This window comes from Borostomias antarcticus, assembly GCF_949987555.1.
Source record: "Borostomias antarcticus genome assembly, chromosome: 22".
NCBI classification, from domain to species: domain Eukaryota; kingdom Metazoa; phylum Chordata; class Actinopteri; order Stomiiformes; family Stomiidae; genus Borostomias; species Borostomias antarcticus.
The window spans coordinates 14,590,472-14,609,592 of NC_140255.1; the positions used below are offsets into that span (position 1 = coordinate 14,590,472).

At 49.6% G+C, this 19,121-nt stretch overlaps 1 protein-coding gene across 1 annotated transcript in view; it reads left to right on the top strand.

Moving 5' to 3' along the window:
- Positions 1-19,121, top strand: part of LOC311323977 (zinc finger MIZ domain-containing protein 1-like) — a 111,956-nt gene that overhangs the window by 18,984 nt on the left and 73,851 nt on the right. Inside the window, exon 2 of the mRNA XM_084456317.1 lies at positions 10,408-10,516. The gene's annotated coding sequence lies outside the window, so the exon portion shown is untranslated. The remainder of the gene's footprint in view (positions 1-10,407; positions 10,517-19,121) is intronic.

Consider the following 19,121-nt stretch of genomic DNA (forward strand, 5'->3'; position numbering starts at 1 on the left):
CCTTCGACTACTCTAAAGTTAGCTGCGCTGCTGTTGTCACTCCAGAGTCCGGAGCGCATCAAAAACGTGACATTCCTGTAAAGTTATCGCATGCTGTGTGGCCAAATGGTTTTGCATATATGTAGTATTTCCCCCCTTTGGTGATATACTGTGGGTTTTTGCAAGCATTGCAAGTGGCCATGTTGTCATCTTGTTGCGTGAAATGTAACCACACTTTCGAACGTTTATTCCTAGACGACATGTTGCTGGCTTCTTCTACCGCGGCCTAATAAAACAAAACAAGGCAGCGTGCGTGTGATGACATTGCGCATGGGCAGCAACGACACGAATCGATAGCGGAATCGTTAAGGATTTTCGCTAACGATTCCAAGGAATCGATTCACTGGGAACAGGTTCTCAACAAGAACCGGTTTGATTCCCATCCCTACTGGGCTGTGCAGGGCAAAGGCATCATAAATGTTTGGACACGCCAACACAACAGATGGAGGTTTATCTCTGGGATGGCCCACTATCAATTGATTGTATTCTGTATTGTGGATTCTCCTAAATTACATTCCGAATAAATAATCGATCACAGTCATTTCATTCCTCCTCTCTCTCCCACCCTTCTCTCCAACCCCCTCCCCCCCCTCTGTGAGCATCTCGACAGTGAGGACCATGCAGCGTCTCAGGCAGTCCCTTACCACATGCCTGCTATTAGCTGATTTCCTGGAGATCACTGGAGGATGCTTTAGGAGTACTTGTGTTTCCCCCCCTCTCTCCCTCTCTCTCTCACTGGAGACAGGCCCGTCTCTCTCTCTCTCTTTCACACTCTCTCTCCCTCACTCCCTCCCTCTCTCTCTCTCTCTCTCACTCCCTCACTCCCTCCCTCCCTCCCTCCCTCCCTCTCTCTCTCTCTCTCTTAAGACAGTCCCGCTTAATGCATTGTAATGGTTGACCATTATTTACGCAGGGGATAAACAAAGAGAAGCATAGAATTGATGGAGTAATCCTCTCGCAGAGTCATTAGGCATCGAGACGAAGGGGCTGGCTGGTGGAGCCGGGACTCTGGAGTGTGTGTGTGCGTGCGTGAGTGTGTGTTGTGTGTGTGTGTGTGTGTTGTGTGTGGCAGAGGAGGAGGTAATGGAAATGTGACTCATTAAGACACCTCCACGCCGCTACGGCGAACATCATGAGGAATTGCTAATTGATCGTCGTTAGCGCTGCGGCGATGAGACGCTCCGTCCGTTTGCTCGTTTGTTACGAGCGGCTTTCGTTTTTTCCGAGTCTCCCTCGCTTCCGTTATCGTTTTCGTCAGCCAGAGTTTTTCTCCGGCCTTGAGAGAGAGTCCCCGTGAACCGGCCCTGGTGATGTCATAGCCCTGGTGATGTCATAGCCGGCAAGCAGCCGCAGTAGCAATACTCAGAAAACTGACTCACGGTAGCAGCGGCGTGATTTCACTACCTGCCAAGGTCAGACGTGTGTTACTTCACTGTAATGGTGCTGAGGGGGCGGACATACATCGATGACATACCCTTCTTCGGTAGATCACACTTTCTAATGGCCAGATTGGTTGGAGTGAGATATGCAGGGCAGGCACACACACACACACGCACACACACACAGCCCACAGGCCGACACAAAGAGCTCCTGTAGGAGGTGTGTGTCCATCAGGTTGCTGGGGGCTGATTAGTAGGCTGGGCAGGTCCTCCATGATTCACTGCTTATAGACGTTGGGAATCCCATTTTCAGTGCCCTGAACCTCCAGATTGTATTCATCGTTCCTTTATCTTTTTTTTTCTCCCTCCGGTAATGTTCTCTCTCTCTTTCCTCCCTTCATCCCGTATGTCTGCTCCGCGCTCTCTCTCTCTCTCTCTCTCTCTCTCCCTCTCCCCCTTCATTCGCCGTATGGAATTGGAGGGAGGGAAGACAAGCGAGGAATGGAAAAAAGGAGTAGAAAATGCAAATGCAGGTCCTTAGCTCTCCCTGTGACAGATCAAGGCTCATTACATCCACCTCTCCATTGTAATTGGCTCAGAATGAGCACTCCCTCTCTCTCTCTCACTCTCTATCTGTCTCTCACTCTCTCTCCATCTCCCACACTCTCGCTCTCACTCCCCCTCTTTCTCTCTGTCTCTCCCTATCTGTCTCTCTCTTTCTCTCCCTCTCCCTCCCTCTCTCTGATTACACTTTGAAGACACTCAGCTCTACTAAACCCCCCCCCCCCCTCCATCGTCCTGATCCCTGCCTCTATGAGAATAGCCAGGAGTCAGAGGAGCAAGTGGAGGCCGTGGCCACAGTACACACGTCTGTCTACCAGATGAGGCGGGAGGGAGAGACCGGCCTTCAGAGCCGACTAGGTGACTACCATGACCCACGAGTCGGCACTGTGGACAGCTACCCGACTAGTCGTGGGAAATTTTCGTTCAAGGTAAAATGGCAGCATCAGTAAGCGAACGTGCAGCAGGAGGTTCCAGAGAGCAGTGTGGCCAAACCCCAGTATTCCCCGGCAGTCTGGCAGTACTTTACACACGACGACATTCATCTGACTGTCAACTGCAAATTGCATAAGACTGCCCTGTACGACAATACAAGTACCTTGGCTATGCATAGACACCCGCTAACCGCTAGCACTACAGACTTTGGTTTGACAGTGTCCATATGGAACGACACATTTCTAGCTAAAATAGTTGTTTTGTAAGCTTATATATATTCTGGGTATTTATTTATGCGGCCTCATAGCCAGCAAAAAACTGAAACATTTTCAAAAGAAGAGCATGCCCTACAAAGCCAGTGCAGTATCTGCATTTTTGCACAAATCAAAAGTGCGGTATATTCTCTTCAATCTGTTAGAGTTGCATTGTTGTACTGCTGCTTTTCCCGGAGATATCAGGGGTTTTATTTTGCATTATCTGCAAAAACACAGTGAAACCAAGGCAGAGTGCAGTAACTGTCTGCCTTGGTTTCACCTCAGAGAATGTCAGATACTGCAGTTTGCCTTTGTTTTAGAACTTTGAAAACGATGCTGCTAGTTACTGCATCTTCATGTCTTTCATTCATGCTGAAAATCTCTGAAAGAATTAAAATTTCTCAAATTTGACACTTTCCCATGAAAGTTAGTGGAACCTGCATAAAACCGTGGGACATATAAAAGTAACTGCGAGAGAGACACAACTGTTTCGGCCTAAATAGTGTTCTCTTATTCGCTCGCTCTAAAATTATTGGCCTTTGTTGACGTGTTAAAAAACATCAGTAGCCTATGCTACTGTAGTTTTCCTGTATGTTTTTTACATAATAAATGCCACTGCTCAGCGCCCTTCTGGTGCTGTGAAACCTCTCGTCATGGCATGCTTTGAAAGCGCACCCCCCCCAAAAATCGTGTGCGCTGCGCGTGCGTGCTTCATTGGTACTGGCTTACCCGGTTCTGGGACCCACCAGACGCCACTGAACAGAAATACAGTAGAAAAACAGAACAGGGGAGGAAAACGAGAACAATAAGCTAGTTGCTTTAAGGTTGATATATATATAGGTCTTACATAAGGTTGATATAAATATATATATAGGTCTAATTCTTATAGGACCCGGGGGAGGGGGAGGGGGGTCTTTAGTCAGTCACACGTGACACTTACATTGTACACAGTGAACAGCAACACAGCGCACACACATGCAATTTTTCCGGGTATCGCCAGTGGAAATTGCTCCCTGCATTTCTCCCACCCCAAGCAGTCCTCCTCCAGGGGCAGCCATAGTTCATGGCGCCCAGGGACCAAGTCCAAGTGCTCAGTTCAGGTCTTGGTCAGGGACCGGACTGAAGAGCATTTGTTCTTCTTCATGTTTTTCATATTGGGTTCTTTGGGAGGAAACTAGGGATGCACCGATTGCAAAATTCTGGGCTGATGCCGATGTTTAAAATAACGATCCGGCCAATGGCCGATGCCGATGTTTATTTAATTTAATTTTTATTCCCCCTTTTGTGCCAGGGAAACAAAGAAATGAAGTGTTTGGTTCCAAAACGCCGATTTTTATTTCACTTTAATTTGAAGCACACATGCGTTTGCGGCGTTACGTCACGGATCTTCTCTGTATCTGCAGCTGGGTAGGCTACGTTTTACAACAAAAAAAGACGTAATTGTTGCTACATAACATCGGCCACTACCATCGGTGAATGTCATTTTATTTGCCGATTGGCCGATGGCAGTCAACAAGGCCAACATCGGCCGATGCATCGGTGCATCCCTAGAGGAAACCCTTGCGAACACGGGGAGAACATGCAAACTCCACACAGAAAGGCCCAGAGACCTTCTTGCTTTGAGGCGATTTTGGGGTTCAGTGTCTTGCTCAAGGACACTTTGGCACAATGCCGGGAGCTGGGATCAGCGCTACTCCACTGCCCTTTCCCCATCCAGAGTGCCCGAGTGATGACAGCTAACCAGCCAGGTAACACATAAACAAAACAAGTGTATTGTTTGCTCCCTAAGCCTGAGTTGCCAAACTATAACTTGCATTTATTTGTCTCTGTTGTGAAGTAAGTCTCATGATACAGCGCCAAACAGCTGAGCCTAAATTAGCCGACTCCCCACCTGCTTAACAAGCTAGACGCTAGTCATAATCAATTAATGGATTTAACGTAATGATGACCACCACACGACCAATGTCGGTAGAATTTGTCGTTGTTACAGCATGTGAAGCTATCAGTATACTTAAGCTGAATATTTAGTATTATGTAGGCTAGTAATCTTAACCTACTCTCACTCCGTCCCCCCGTCCCCCGTCAACAACCTGCGCGACAATCAAAAAACTCTGTCATGACCCCCCCCCCAACAGCTCGCGCAACAATCAAAATACAAATTATCTGTCAGCACCACGTCAACTTCTCGCCACTCAAGGTGCCCTCATTTTTCACTGAGCACCTGCCCCCCAAAATGTCTGTGCACGCCACTGGTGGTGTGTATTGGTTTATTTATTTATTTGTTAGCAGGATAACGCAGAAACTACCAGACCAAATTTTCATCAAACTCGGTGGAGGGGTGTAGCATGGGCCAACTTAGAACCCATTCATCTTTTGTATGTGGCTTACATGTCTGTGTTTGGATGGAGTAGTAGTGTTTTCCAGAATCATTTATTTCCGAAGTAGCGATCCCCCATATTTTGAGATCTTGAATCAGGGAAATATCTTAAGTCAATGATTGATGTTTCATATATTAAACCTGTTTGATCAGGTCAATTTCTTGTTTACTGCCATTTGATTCAAAATTGCTTACATTTTTCAGATGGAAAAAAAATACTAATATGAAAGGTGAAGTGTTTGATAACATATTGCACAGCATGAAGCTAATTACCTGAATGTGCAAGATCTGCTGTGGTACTGAACCTGTGTGTGTGTGTGTGCGTGTGTGTGTGCATGTGCATGTGCGTGTGTGTAGGTGTGTGTTTGCAAGGAGCGCCAGATAATTACAGTGGCTGCTATAGCTAGCTAGCGCCTGCATCTGTGCTAATCAATAGTGAGGGTGGGATGCAGGGGAGCTAACCGAGCCAGCGCCGCACACCCTCCATGTAGCACTCTTTCATCATTATCCTGGAGTATAATCACCCTCAAATGCAGATTAGAGAGGAACACGCACTGATACACTGAAATAATGCACTTGTTTATGCTAATGAGACAGCATCAAAGCTCCCAGCGTCTCCAAGTGTCCCTACTGTAAACACTACATGTGGAAGTGGCTAGGGAGGGACGTGAGGCCTGTGTTAGGTGGGCGTGAGGCCTGTTTTGTGGGTGGCTTTCGAAGCTCTCCTCCGCTACCCGGCTGAGGGGGGGACTGTTGTGACGAGGGCTGTTTACTGGTGTCACTGCAGGAGCACTCGAGTGCTGAGGAAAAAGCCGCCCATTTATACACACTTTATCCTCCCTCAGTGACATGAAATCTACTAGGAGCTCCTGGGGCTGAGTCTTTCACCCCTCCCAATTACACAAAAAAAAATCAAGGCTCCTCTCGTATGTCTTCAGCATGTCAACAATGGGAAGGTTGTGAAATAGCCACCATGATTATGTGCCAAGGTAAAGACATGGAGAGAGAGAAAGAGAGAGAGAGAGAGAGGAAGAGAGAGAGAAAGAGAGAGGGAGAGAGAGAAAGAGAGAGAGCTGCTGGTAGAAGTGATCAGGGCAGGGGCAGCCCCTCTGAGATGGTATTCAGGCCCTTCGCTAAGAACATGATGATGTCATTGAACTTATTTTATCCTTCATCTTTTCTTATCACCAATTGGCTAATATTGGAATTAGATGACACCTTTTTTCCATGGGTCCTTTTGACTTCAAATGCCCTTCCTCAAATGATCAGGTCCTGCCAGCCAGTGGCCATTGCCACTAAATAAGTAGCCACGTGAGAACATCCTAATCTATTGAGCTCACGATCAGTTTCTCTCTGCAGATCAGTCTGGCCTTCCCCCTACCTCAAACAATGTCAGTGGGTGGGAGTACTTGTCTTGATAGACTAACTCTTTCAGCCAATCAGCATAACAAAACTTTTGCCAAATCCAATGATGGCTGTGTTTATTCTACTATTAGCGTTTCTTACTATGGGAACCAATCAGGGTGTACCTTCTACGTTATCCTTCTACGTTACCAAATTGTGAAATCGAGATGGGGGGGGAAGTCCAGACTGATCTGCGGAGGTAAAAAGTGAAGCTTGCGACATCAGGATGGTCTCGGTAGTTAGTTACATGCACACAGGCCACTGATGCAGACCACACTGCAGGATTCTCATCTGTAAATGCAGCATCATTACCATTAATCACTATTTCTTTGTTCACTTGTTGCATATGAATAAATCATTGCACCTGCAGGGCTTGCTTTTTTCCCATTTTTAATAGCCCTCTAATGTTTCATTTCGATATGCATTTCCATACAAAACATACTGTATCTACTATTTAAAATGGTAATAGGGCGCGCAGGGAACAATAGCCGGAGAGGGTTGGCTGGCAGAGCGAAGCGGGGCAGACTGCCTGTGGTCTGGTGCGTGCCTCCCCCCACCCCCTTGCTGCCAGGTGAGCCCTCTCCAGGTGTCCCTGCTGGGGGGCGGCGGAGGGGGGGGGGGGGCGGTGTCCGCGGGAGGCGCCCACTCAGACTGGCTAACGCTAGCTAGCAGGCTTTCACGTCGCCAGCCAGGGAGCTGTCTGAAAGGCCGCTTTCCAGAGGACGGCCGTTTGTCACGCTGGGGAACCCTGGGGGCGGGCGGGGGGGGGCTGTGCTCGGCGAGGCCAATAGAACGCCAGTGTGTGTGCAGCGACGGTGAGAGGGCTGATTCCATGAGGACCCAATTAAACCTGGGAGGCCCTCTGTGAAGGAATAATAACCATGATGAATGCACCTCCAGCCCTGACTTGAAAGACGCTCGGAGACATGTTTTATTGTTCTGGGCTGTCTTTACACGATTTACTCTGGGCATGTTTTTTGTGATATCAGGAGATTTCGAGGCATCACCTCCCTGTAACCGCTATCTTATGAACATTCTGAGGAACTCGCTGCGCATGGGCTACCTCAAACATTCTCTGTGTGTGCCTCGGAACAGGCTCAGGCTCTGGGCCTGCCAAAAACTGCTGACATTATGTGTTTTGTGTTAGATCTTTGCCTTTGATTAGAAGGAAGGTGGTATCAATGTGTGTGTGTGTGTGTGTGCGTGTGTGCGCGTGTGTGTGCGTGTGTGTGTGTGTGTGTGTGTGTGTGTGTGTGTGTGTTGTTGGGCTAGGAAAGGCTCACTCTCACCAGATGGGGAAAGTCAGCAGGGTTACTGAGAAAGACCTACATGGAAAGACATGAAAAAACACAATTTATGTGTTGTTAAACATGGTGCTGGTTAACTATTTTAACCTCATTAAAAGGTGTCACAGGCCTATTATTGTGAGGCAGTATTTAATTGCGTTGTAGTGAAATATCTCCCGTCTCTATGTCCACATAGTGTAGCTTCAGTAACTCTCTAATTTTTTCAAGCAGCGTCAGATCTAGCTAATGCGGACGGCTGGATCTTTAATTAGATAACAGCACTCTGTATTCTATATTTGCGGTTGGCAGACACTTTATCAATTACTGCATGTGGTTTCATTCTGCCAGTCAGTTTTTTGTCTTGGTGTCGGAGCCCCGGCTCTCCAGGCTACACAGCCTTGTGTTATTCTACTTAAACAAATCAATTCTGTTGCAGTTGAGGTTTTTTTTTCCCCTCCTCCATCCTCATCATTATGAACTGTTTGCAGTGCCGAGCACATTGATTTTTCACAGCCCTGGAAAAGCAGTTGATGAATAGCGCTGAGGTATCTGGGGAGATTCTGGTTTTAAAAAGGCGCCGCCCAGCATCAGCCCTCACCCCCCACCCCCCCCACCACCCCCCCAGGCCCGCCCCCCTCACACACACACACACCCATTGAGCTCCCAGCACCCCTCCACTTTCTCTCTTCACAGCGGCGCCTCCGACAGGGGAGAAACGCCACCTGAAAATCGTCCAATGATAAAGAGGATTAAAAAAAAAAAGGAAGAAAAAAGAGGTCATAAGGGAGCGCCGTCTCCCGCCCAATGGGAAATGATACCGTGTGGTTTAGACGGCCTTTGTGGGGAGTATTAGCCCTGCGCTGTCGACCGATGCATGGAGCTCAGGAAAGGGACCCGGCCCAGACTGGAATGGCTAGCCTGCTGGGTGTCAGTATCAGACCGCCTGTTGGAAACAATAGTTCTTTAACAGGATATACAGTCGGAGAGGAGAGAGGGATGGATGGAGGAGAGGAGAGAGATGGATGGAGAGAGAGAAATGGAAGAGAGGAGAGGGATGGATGGAGGAGAGGAGTAGAGGAGAGGGATGGAGGAGAGGAGTAGAGGAGAGGGATGGATAGAGGAGAGAGGGATGGAGGAGAGGAGAGAGGGATGGAGGAGAGGAGTAGAGGAGAGGGATGGATAGAGGAGAGAGGGATGGAGGAGAGGAGAGGGATGGAGGAGAGGAGTGGTGGGGAACGCTGACATTTGTCACACAAGCACCCATCCACCCCCCCACACACACACACACGCACTCACAGACAGTGTTGTCGCACATGGCGGCCGGCTGTTTTTATCTGTCATGTTTTTTTATCACGGCAATAATATTTCAGCAGCTGTTGTGGGGTGTGTTTATGCCAAGATTCAGACAAAGCTCAATAAAACACTCCTACTGCGCTGCTGGTCTTAACTACTCATGATGACGAATGGATCAAAGAGGACTCGGCTGCAGTTTCTATTTCAACGGATGAAGTGTGGCTGAAACAACATTATCGGACACGTCGACCGTAGATCACGCCGTCGTTGGCGGTGTTAAATGTGGTGTTTTATTTTCGCGGTAGCACAATGACCTTCCGTTCCACCGTCAAACGGTGTCAGTTTGACGTCACAGCGTTACATGTCTCACATGGGACTGGGCAGTTATCACCTTGACAATGCTGCTAGTGCCTGATGTTGATCTCTGGTGAGGGGGTTGAATGTCATTGGCCGTACATTCAGGCCCGTGCCAGTGGGGCTGAGTGCTAAGCTGTACAGCAGGCCTGTGGTAATAGGCTTATCTGTCAATCTGCAGTGAATAGTGAGCTCTTGTGAATGCGGTTTGGTGGCGATCTTAACTCCGCTACCGTGAATGTTTGCGGCGCTCCGGCCGCCATGTGTGGCGTCGCCCCTGTCTTCTGATGTGTCCTACGTGCGCCGCGAAGCTTGAAGGGGCTCGTTCATGCAGAAGAGAACTGGATCACATTAAGTAGCCCGGCACAGATGAAGCACAGCCTACTACCGACTGTGTGGTTCTGAGGGATTGTGTCCGATACCTGTCGTGTCCAGGGAAATGGTTGCCTCGTGAGACCATACTGCATCTAGTGCTTTTCTTTTCTTTTCTTTTCTTCCCAACCTTGCTGCAATTTCCATTGCTGAAACACCAAATTTCCCCCTAGGGGGATCAATAAAGTATCTATCTACTGTATCTATCTGTCTATCTGTCTGTCTGTCTGTCTGTCTGTCTGTCTGTCTGTCTGTCTGTCGCGAGCTCCCGTTGGTACTTGCAAATCAGTCTAGATACTGTCGATAGTGAAAATTGAATCCGATCCGAAAACGATCTCGCCAATCAGCGTTGGTTCTGAGGACTTTGAAATACGAACAGCTACGCTGGGCGGGTTCATGACCACGAGGAACGGTTGAAGTTGGAGCATGATAGACCTTTCCAGATTTTGTCACCTGCAGAGTAGTTTTGAAAGTTTTCCAAACAGTTTCCAACGGCGAGTTCCCAGATGGCTATGTGAAGCATGCCGCCTGGCGCATCAGGTTAGGAAAACGGGTTGATTGTGAAAGAAATGCTCTGCATTCAGCGCTCAGAGATGTGGATGTGAAACGTGATGGTGGTTCGTGTGGTCATCTTTTCCTGTGTGTGTTTCCAGGGGCGGCGGACCTAACCTGCCAGACCAGGGGTGGGTCTCTACCTGTCATGTGACTGGGAGGGGGGGTCCCGTGTGGCTGACCGGATCCCAGGCTTTGCTGTGAACACAGGTGGGTGACATTCTTCCTCAACTGACTACGCTTGCTTCAAAAGTACCCCTAGAAGAGTGGATTTCCAGAAGCCTCCATGGCTCGTTTACAAAATGTCACCCTGAGCTTGTGGGGTGGAGAGACGTCATATGAGGCGTGTCACAGGAAATGTGTCTCGGGGCCCCCTCGTCAGTGGACGGCGAGGATCACCGTGACAGCGTTGGGTTTGACACGTCGTGTAGATTCGACAAACACGCCACGGTGGAGCTCTTGGCGTCCATGTTCGCCCGGCGCGGGCCGAGCTCGCCAAGTGCGTTGGTGGTTGGTTGGTTCATCAGGAACTCCTCAGGGGGCGGGGCTGGGAGTAACAAGCTGCTGAACTCGATGTGTCTATTAGTGGCTCTGCGGATGGCTTTGTCCTGGTCTCAGGTGTTCTATGCCTGGTCTGTGGGTGGTTCTACGCCTGGTCTCGGGCCTGGTCTGTGGGTGGTTCTACGCCTGGTCTCAGGCCTGGTCTGTGGGTGGTTCTACGCCTGGTCTCGGGCCTGGTCTGTGGGTGGTTCTACGCCTGGTCTGTGGGTGGTTCTACGCCTGGTCTTGGGCCTGGTCTGTGGGTGGTTCTACGCCTGGTCTCGGGCCTGGTCTGTGGGTGGTTCTACGCCTGGTCTGTGGGTGGTTCTACGCCTGGTCTCGGGCCTGGTCTGTGGGTGGTTCTACGCCTGGTCTCGGGCCTGGTCTGTGGGTGGTTCTACGCCTGGTCTCGGGCCTGGTCTGTGGGTGGTTCTACGCCTGGTCTCGGGCCTGGTCTGTGGGTGGTTCTACACCTGGTCTGGCTTGAGCCTGGACTGTAGTGATGTCACAATGTGGATTTTTTCCCACCGACTAATAAATCCATGACAACACCGGTGTTACTGGTAACGCCGTCTAGCCTACAATAAGAGAGCGCTTACTTTAATCTTTACCCTTAGACCTTTGCCTTAAGTTGAACAGCACTGTTGTGTAGCCTTTGGTATTGATGCCTCCACGGATTGTCTGCATATGCGCGATTAGAGTAAGGTAAGATAAACGTTACTCTCGATCCTCTGCTTCTTTATAATCTGAATGTGTTTATTGCCATGCAGTTTTTCAACATAGCCTACTGTACTAGGAATATGCACCATACCCAAAGCAAATTCCTAGTATGTTGAAAAACGACATGGCAATAAACAAATTCTGATTCTGATTATAAAGGTTAAACGACGATGGGGGCGGAAAACAACGGTGAATACAGAGTGTATACCTGGACACCAAGTAACACTGGTAACACCGACAACCGTGACAAGCTTACTGGTCTGTCGGTGGTTCTATGCCTGTGGCTCGGGCCTGGTCTGTCTGTCGGTGGTTCTATGCCTGTGACTCGGGCCTGGTCTGCCTCAGAACTCGGGTGCTGCGCTCTCTGGGTCCTTCTGCTGGCGCCGAAGGTCGTGGCTTCCTCCGCTCCGGAAGGAAAAAATAATAAACGAACCACGACAAAAAAGCCGCTGGGTTTGTCCCAAGGTGTTCTCTGCCTCATACTTCAGTGTCACAAATCCTGAGCTCCAGGGACTACTGTGGAGGGGTGTGGAGACGCAATTGTACTATTATAGTACATTTATTTCATAGCTTAGGAATAAGAACATAAAAACAATAAAAAAAATCGATAGGAGTGGTTAATCTCGGTTAGAGCAGTTGAACACAGAGAGATACGGCGGCCTGACAAACATCTGTCTCGCACATGGCCGAGACGGCCAGATAAACCCTGACGATTAGTGAGTGGAAATGTCAGGCAGTCAGACGTTTTGACAGACGGACGGACAGAGGCAGACAGACAGACAGACACAAGGCAGGCAACTGGGGATATGACATGAGTGGCATGGCGCTACACAGCTGGCTCCCTTTCAGTGATAGACCCCCCCCCCCCCACCGCCTGTGGATCTCCCTTTGTGGAGACAAAATATAGGAGGGCATGATGGAAGGGTCGCATTCAACAACCGTAATGACAGCAATAACTACAGCAACAACAACAGAGTCAATGGAGAAATTTAATCTTGGAGGTTATTCACTCTATACATCATCCAGATAGGATATGTATGCGATGCAACAGTCAAATAAGCAATCTCCATAATTGTTCCACCCGCGCAAGAGTGAACATCTCTTCGGTCCTCTGAAGTTCTTTGTCTGCACTAAGCCAGAGCATGGCCTAATGAATAATTGCTTTCCTCTGTGATGTGTGGGGGGCACAGACATTCAGTTAACCTCGCTGAAGGAAAAACTAGACAAACAAAAAAAACAGCCTCCCCTTCCTGTCCGCGGTTTCTGTCTCTCTCTCTGTTCTGCTCTGGTGAGATCTGGAACTGATAAGGGAGGAGACCGCTGTAACTGAACAGGAAGGAGAGGGCCGGCTCAGGAACCCCTGCCTAGGCACACATGTCCACCGAGAGAGAGAGAGAGAGAGAGGGGGGGGGGGGGAGAGAGAGAAGGAGAGAGAGTGGGGGTGGGGAGAGGGAAGAAATGGAGAGAGAGAGGGAGAGAGAGAAAGGAAGAAAGAGAGGGAGAAGAAGAAGAAGAGAGAGGAACTCCTGTATTTGTATATTCTTCTTACTGTGATCAGGTCCTAGTGGCTGTAGTCAGACTGCCTCAGTGCTAAGTGCTAGTCCTCGTGGGTCTTTGCTACTCTTGCACTTTGGCTTCAGCACTAGATGATGCTCTTTGTCACTTGTTTAGAAAGGTTGTTCTGGCGAGTTCTGGCAAGTAGTAGTACACTGACTCCCTACGTTAAATGCAATTATTGTAAGTCGCCTTGGATAAAAGCGTCTGCTACATGACTGTAATGTAATGTAATTTACACTTTTGTTAACAACAGTAGAAACTATCTGGAGGAAGGTGGTTTTGTGTAGTTATCAGAAACACGAGCGGCAGTGTGAAGTGAAGTGTCTCACCGGCACTTCTCCCCACCCGCGCCTCCTTTGTTGGATCGGCTGTTCTCTGAAGTGGAAGTGCTCAGTGCTACAAGGCAGTGTAGCGGCAGCGCTGAGAGAGTTTGGCAATCATCTGAATCACCTTAGGCTGTGAAGAACAAGCCGCCGCGCTGATAAGCCTGGCTGATGGTGCTCTTGTGGTCCCTCTCCGCGTGGTTTTTGTCTCCTAGCTGCCACAGGGGGGACTTGGCACTCAGCCCCCTCCTTGGCAGACGAGCGGGCACAGTCCATCAAGTTAGAGACTCATCGTCAGCTCAGAGGTGCGGGGCGTGTAGCGAAAAGGAATGTGCTGCTCTCGTGAAAACACCGCTCGATCACTCGAAACGATCTGCTACTGTAATCGTCAGAGAATAGCTTCGCTTATAAACCGTGTGTGGTGTTAAGATAGGTGTGACTGGCGCGCACAGGCTACAGACACAGAGGATCGCTTTGTTTTGTCAAAAGTTACAATTTTCCCCCCCTGTCAACACCTTCCTGTGTGAAATGCTCCTCAGAAACATAAGCCTGCTGTTCAGATACATTTTGGCCCCGGAGTGGCTGGGAGAAGGCGTCCAGGGCCGGGCTGTGGTGGAGACGTAGTCGGCTGGTATACTTCCCCTGGGAGAGGGGGAGATAACGTGCCAGGGTGACAGTTGAATTATTAGCCCATTAGTCACCGGGAGAGGTGGATGAACATGGCATCCGTCAAGAAAGCGCCTCCTTGCTCTTTTTGAGATAGGCCTACTAACTGCCGCTGAGGAATCTTGTAAGTCTCTCCCGGCGCTGTCGGGATCAGCGCAGAGGTCAGGGAGCAGAGCTCGGCCTGTCCCCTAGCTCTGGGCTGCTGCTGATGAACACACAGACAGACAGGCTGACAGAGAGACAGACAGACAGGCTGAGAGACAGACAGACAGACAGGCAAGCTGACAGAGAGACCGACAGAATGACATATAGACAGACAGACAGACAGACAGGCTAACAGAGAGACACAGGCAGGCTGACAGAGAGACAGACAAAGAAAGAAAGTCTGAGAAAGTCTGTCTGTCTGTCTGTCTATCTATCTATCTATCTATCTATCTATCTATCTATCTATCTATCTAGACAGACAGACAGACAGACAGACAGAGGGAAAGACAGACAGACAGACAGAGGGAAAGACAGACAGACAGAGAGACAGAGGGAAAGACAGACAGACAGACTGACAGACAGACAGAGGGAAAGACGGAGAGACAGAGGGAAAGACGGACAGACAGACAGACAGGGGGAAAGACAGACAGACAGACAGGCAGAGGGACAGACAGGCAGAGGGACAGACAGGCAGACAGACAGGCAGAGGGACAGACAGGCAGAGGGACAGACAGACAGACAGACTGACTGACTGACTGTCCTCCTGCAGAGCTGCAGAACAGAGGCAGGACTCTATGTCCTGGACTATAAATAGACAGAGTGGCATCATCCCCGGACGACACTCTGACTAGCTCATCCACACCGTGCGGGGACCTCCGGTCCGTCAGCGAGCCAAGCTGGCACCAGGACCAATCAGGAGACTTTGCATCTGTGACATACACTTGATTGACAAGATTGATAATATTGAGCCCTGTACAAATGTCTCTCTCAGTGCTGCTGTGATGCTCTCTACTGTGATGTAAGCACTGGAAGCTCTCAAGCAACTCTTGACCCCGATTTGAACATTTGCTGTTTCCCAAACCCCATTTAATCTTTGAACCTCCTAGAGATCTGCCATTCCTGTATAGATATGTCTGCTTGGGTATCATTCTGTTGTTCTCATGTAGAATAAAGTCGTTGGAACAGAGAGAATTAAGAATATATTAAGTCAATGAACACACACTCTTTGATGAGGAATTAAAGCTGATATCCCCTTCATTCCCTTTGAGACCAAGCTTTGGAGGACTTGTCAATCCCCCGTCCCCCCCATGATAAATAGCCCTAATATGCTATGCTTCGCAAGCCAACAAATGAATTACTGGCTTCTGCGTAATACTGTATGTTTAAAGAACACTTGGCAGAGGGACGCTGCTGGCTTCTGAACGCGCTAGCCCCGTGCCATTTCAGCCCACAGTGTGCCTCATCCACCAGGAAGCCTTTCTCTGCCTAATGTGGGCTTAATTGTGTTCCCCCTTTGTCTATTCATTGAAGCAATAACTCATGACAGGGTGTGGTATATGGCCAATATACCACGGGTTGTGCTGCAGGTCAGAGGCACGAGACGCAGCCGAGCGCCGTCGGCGAAGTGAAACCTACGAAGTGTCATGAGCGAAGTGTAGCCTACCTTTGCTGTGCAACTGCGAGTCGCAAAAGTGGTGCCGATAAACCAGAGTAGGTAGGCTAGGATGAATAGAACAACTCATAATCGCAAGATGTATTTAGTAATAGAAATTATCACCGTGTCCCGGACCACTTGTTTACGCACGGCTCCCAAGGCCACGCCCCCCCGCTCCTGACTGGTGCTGGGTATAGGATATCCAGCACCGTACATGAGTGGGAACAGATTTAAGGTTAGTGACTCCGAAGGACTCACCGTCACAGTGCGATGTAGTAACTTTGTCTCTCTCTCTCTCAGGTCGTGTTTATCAAAGCCCGGTTTAGGTATTCTGCCGCTTGCACAACAGGAAAACCTCATGATCCTCATCCTGATGATGGACTGTTAGTCATCACTGGTCTAAACACAGCTGCTTTGTGTGCTCTCCCTCTCTCCTAGTAATGACGATGATGATTATGATGATGATGTTGATGGTGATGGTGTGTAAGGGAATGTAATTGACAGTGGAGTGCGGTGTCCCGGGGGCCGAGCTCAGACAGGCCAGAGGGGAACTGGATATGAGGCAACAGGAAGACCATGAAACATTCATGCAGCTGGGGAGTCTCGGCCCAGCGAGGGGGAGCCGGAGTCCCATAATGAAGGAGGCTTTAACGTTGCCACTAAAGCCCGGGAAAGCCTAACTGGAATTTCTATCCGGAACATTGTCCATTTTTTTATGTCCCATTCTTGATAGTGTCCCTATCTGGATGTGTAGGTGTCGACGCCAACGGGGAGTCGGAGACGTGAACGATAAGGTTCCGTGTTGTTTTTGAAAAGACGGGCAGTGATACGCGGGAGCAGAGGTATCGCAGAAGCTGCTCTCCGCCGCCTCTCCCACCCGCACACCCGAATGCGAGCTATTCCCGGAGCTCCGCCCCCCCGGGGGTCGGCCTGTTGACACAACGGCATGCCAAATGCGGACAACCCCACTTGCTCTGCTTGAACAGTTGCCCCCCCCCCCCCCCCTCCTACCAGAAACTGACCCCACTCTCTTGCTGGAAGACGCACAAAAAAAAGGAGGAGGGAGAGAGGGAGAGGACAAGATAGAGAGGAAGAGAGTGAGGGAGATGACAAGATAGAGAGGAAGAGAGTGAGGGAGAGACGATATTTAGACAGCTGCACGCGTCGTGTCATGGATCCTTCCTTGTCTGTAGTAAAGGGGGGGGGGGGTTGATATTCTGGCCCCCCTCACTGAAGTCTACAATACCTCTGCAGACACAGCCTCCACTATGGTGTTGATCTCATCGCGCCATCCTGACAATGATCCGTAAGCGGAGTGTGAAAACCACCGTTGTAGGTCTTAAATCACAGGCCTCACTTTGGGCCTGTTAGGAAAAGCCATTACCCTCTATTCGCCACTCCATATATCAGTTGTTAAATATAGCAGTGCGGCCCGCGCGTCTGAGTCTGCGTCTAAACTCCTGGCGTGCCAAGGCTGTCGGGCGTGCGGTGAGAGAGGGCTGCCCTCGGACCAGCCGGCTGGGGCCCGGTGGTACCGTGCAGCGGGGGGGTGGGGGTGGCTGCCGGAGACAGCTGGTCACATGACTGTGGTCCCGTCCCGTGCTAGACTGGCTCTGTGCCTTGACCATGAGGCTGTAGATGGCAGCTGACCGCTCCTATTCACTGGGGAAGCCGCGGAGAAACGTACACACTGGCCTTGTCTGTTTTGTGCTCCACAAAAGATTGAGTCAGTGTGCGTCAGCAGAGCTCGGTACCCACAGACACACTTTACTGTTTGTTATTAAGGCTTGTCCTTAACTGTTGCTTTATAATGAAATCTATTATATTTCTTTCACCACCGATTGAAATAGTATGATATGCCGTTGCGCTCAGACTGGTGCGTAGTCCCATGCACGCTGAAGAAGGCCGGATGGCCGGAAACGTTTTGTGCCAATAAAAATATGAATTTCTTTGAGTGCGGTCCCCGTCTATCTATATTATTTCACCACCGATCGAGCGTTTTGTATAAACATTAACACCACTTAGACACAATAAAAGTAAAGTGTTATTAATCAATAATCTGTGGTATGTTACAAATGTATGAAGGCATTTTGAAAATCAAATTTTCAGGATACAAAATACTTGCAATTTAGAGGGCAGCAGCATTGCAATCTGTAAAATTGTACACCTACAGTACAGTATCTCTCTTCATTCAGTGTGTTTGTGAAGAGAATTTGAAGTGGTTATAGGTCTATCTGATTTGCTGTGGCCTTGGTGGAGCCCATAGCCTTGTTGTCCCTTCCTCTCCCCCACTCTCATTCAATTGAACAGTCGCCTCTGGAGAGACTGGCTTCATGTCTTTTCCTGGGGATTGTTGTCATCCAATCATATGATCAGTGCTGGCCAACTATTGTCTGCCAGGTCTCTTCAAGGTCTCTCTCGGCCAGAGTAATCGCAGTCGACCAGTGAAAAACACCCCATTAGAGCTGTCTACCTGTGGTCACACACACACGCTCTCTCCTGTCACACAGTACAAGCGCCTGAGACTCCAACAGCAGCCGCTAATGGCTGCAGGACATTAGAAGGAGGTGTCCTCAGGCCGTGACCTTACTTTCGCCCATCATAACGGCTGCCTGCTACAGCCTGCGAGCGCCAGAGGAGAAACCACCTCCCGCTGCACGCAACGGCCAGAGTTCATTATTCAAGACCGGCTCCTCGAGTATTTCGCCGGCCGCTATATTGCCTGCGACGGCATTCCGGCCACCTCCCCGGCCTGCCTGCCAAACCCTCGCCAGAGGCCCGGCCACCGTCCCGGCCTGCCTGCCAAACCCGCGCCAGAGGGGGACGCGGAGGGGAGCGTCGCTTCCTCCTCTGCTTCTTCCACTCTCTCCGTTTGTCTTTGGAAAACCCTGTCGGCTGTTGTCAGCTGCCACATACAATGCACCCTAGCGCCGGTTCGTCTTCTGGTAGCACGTTGCCGTCTGCCACGTCGAGACTGGGGCTTCGTTGCATCGTGTCGTGTCTTTTGCACTTGCTCTAATGGCAATCTGTCACGTTTCCTGGGCTCTCCGGTTCCGGGTGACAGCGTGCGAGCAACTACATAATGAGGTTTGTTGAAATATTTATGCAGGATGGGAGAAGGTGGAATCTCTGGGACCGCTTTTAGAAAGAGTTATGAAAGAGATTTTCTTCTGAATTACCCTCCCAGTGTTTGCATTCTCTACCACTGTTTTTTAGTTTGTACAGGTTTTACAAAACACTGATTACGCAACGATAACATTGATTGCACATATGGCAACATAATACACTTCACTGAAGATGAACAAATAGTGGATTGAGACAAAGTGTGATTTCCATGGACAATGTTAGCAGGCTAGGCATGGACACGCTG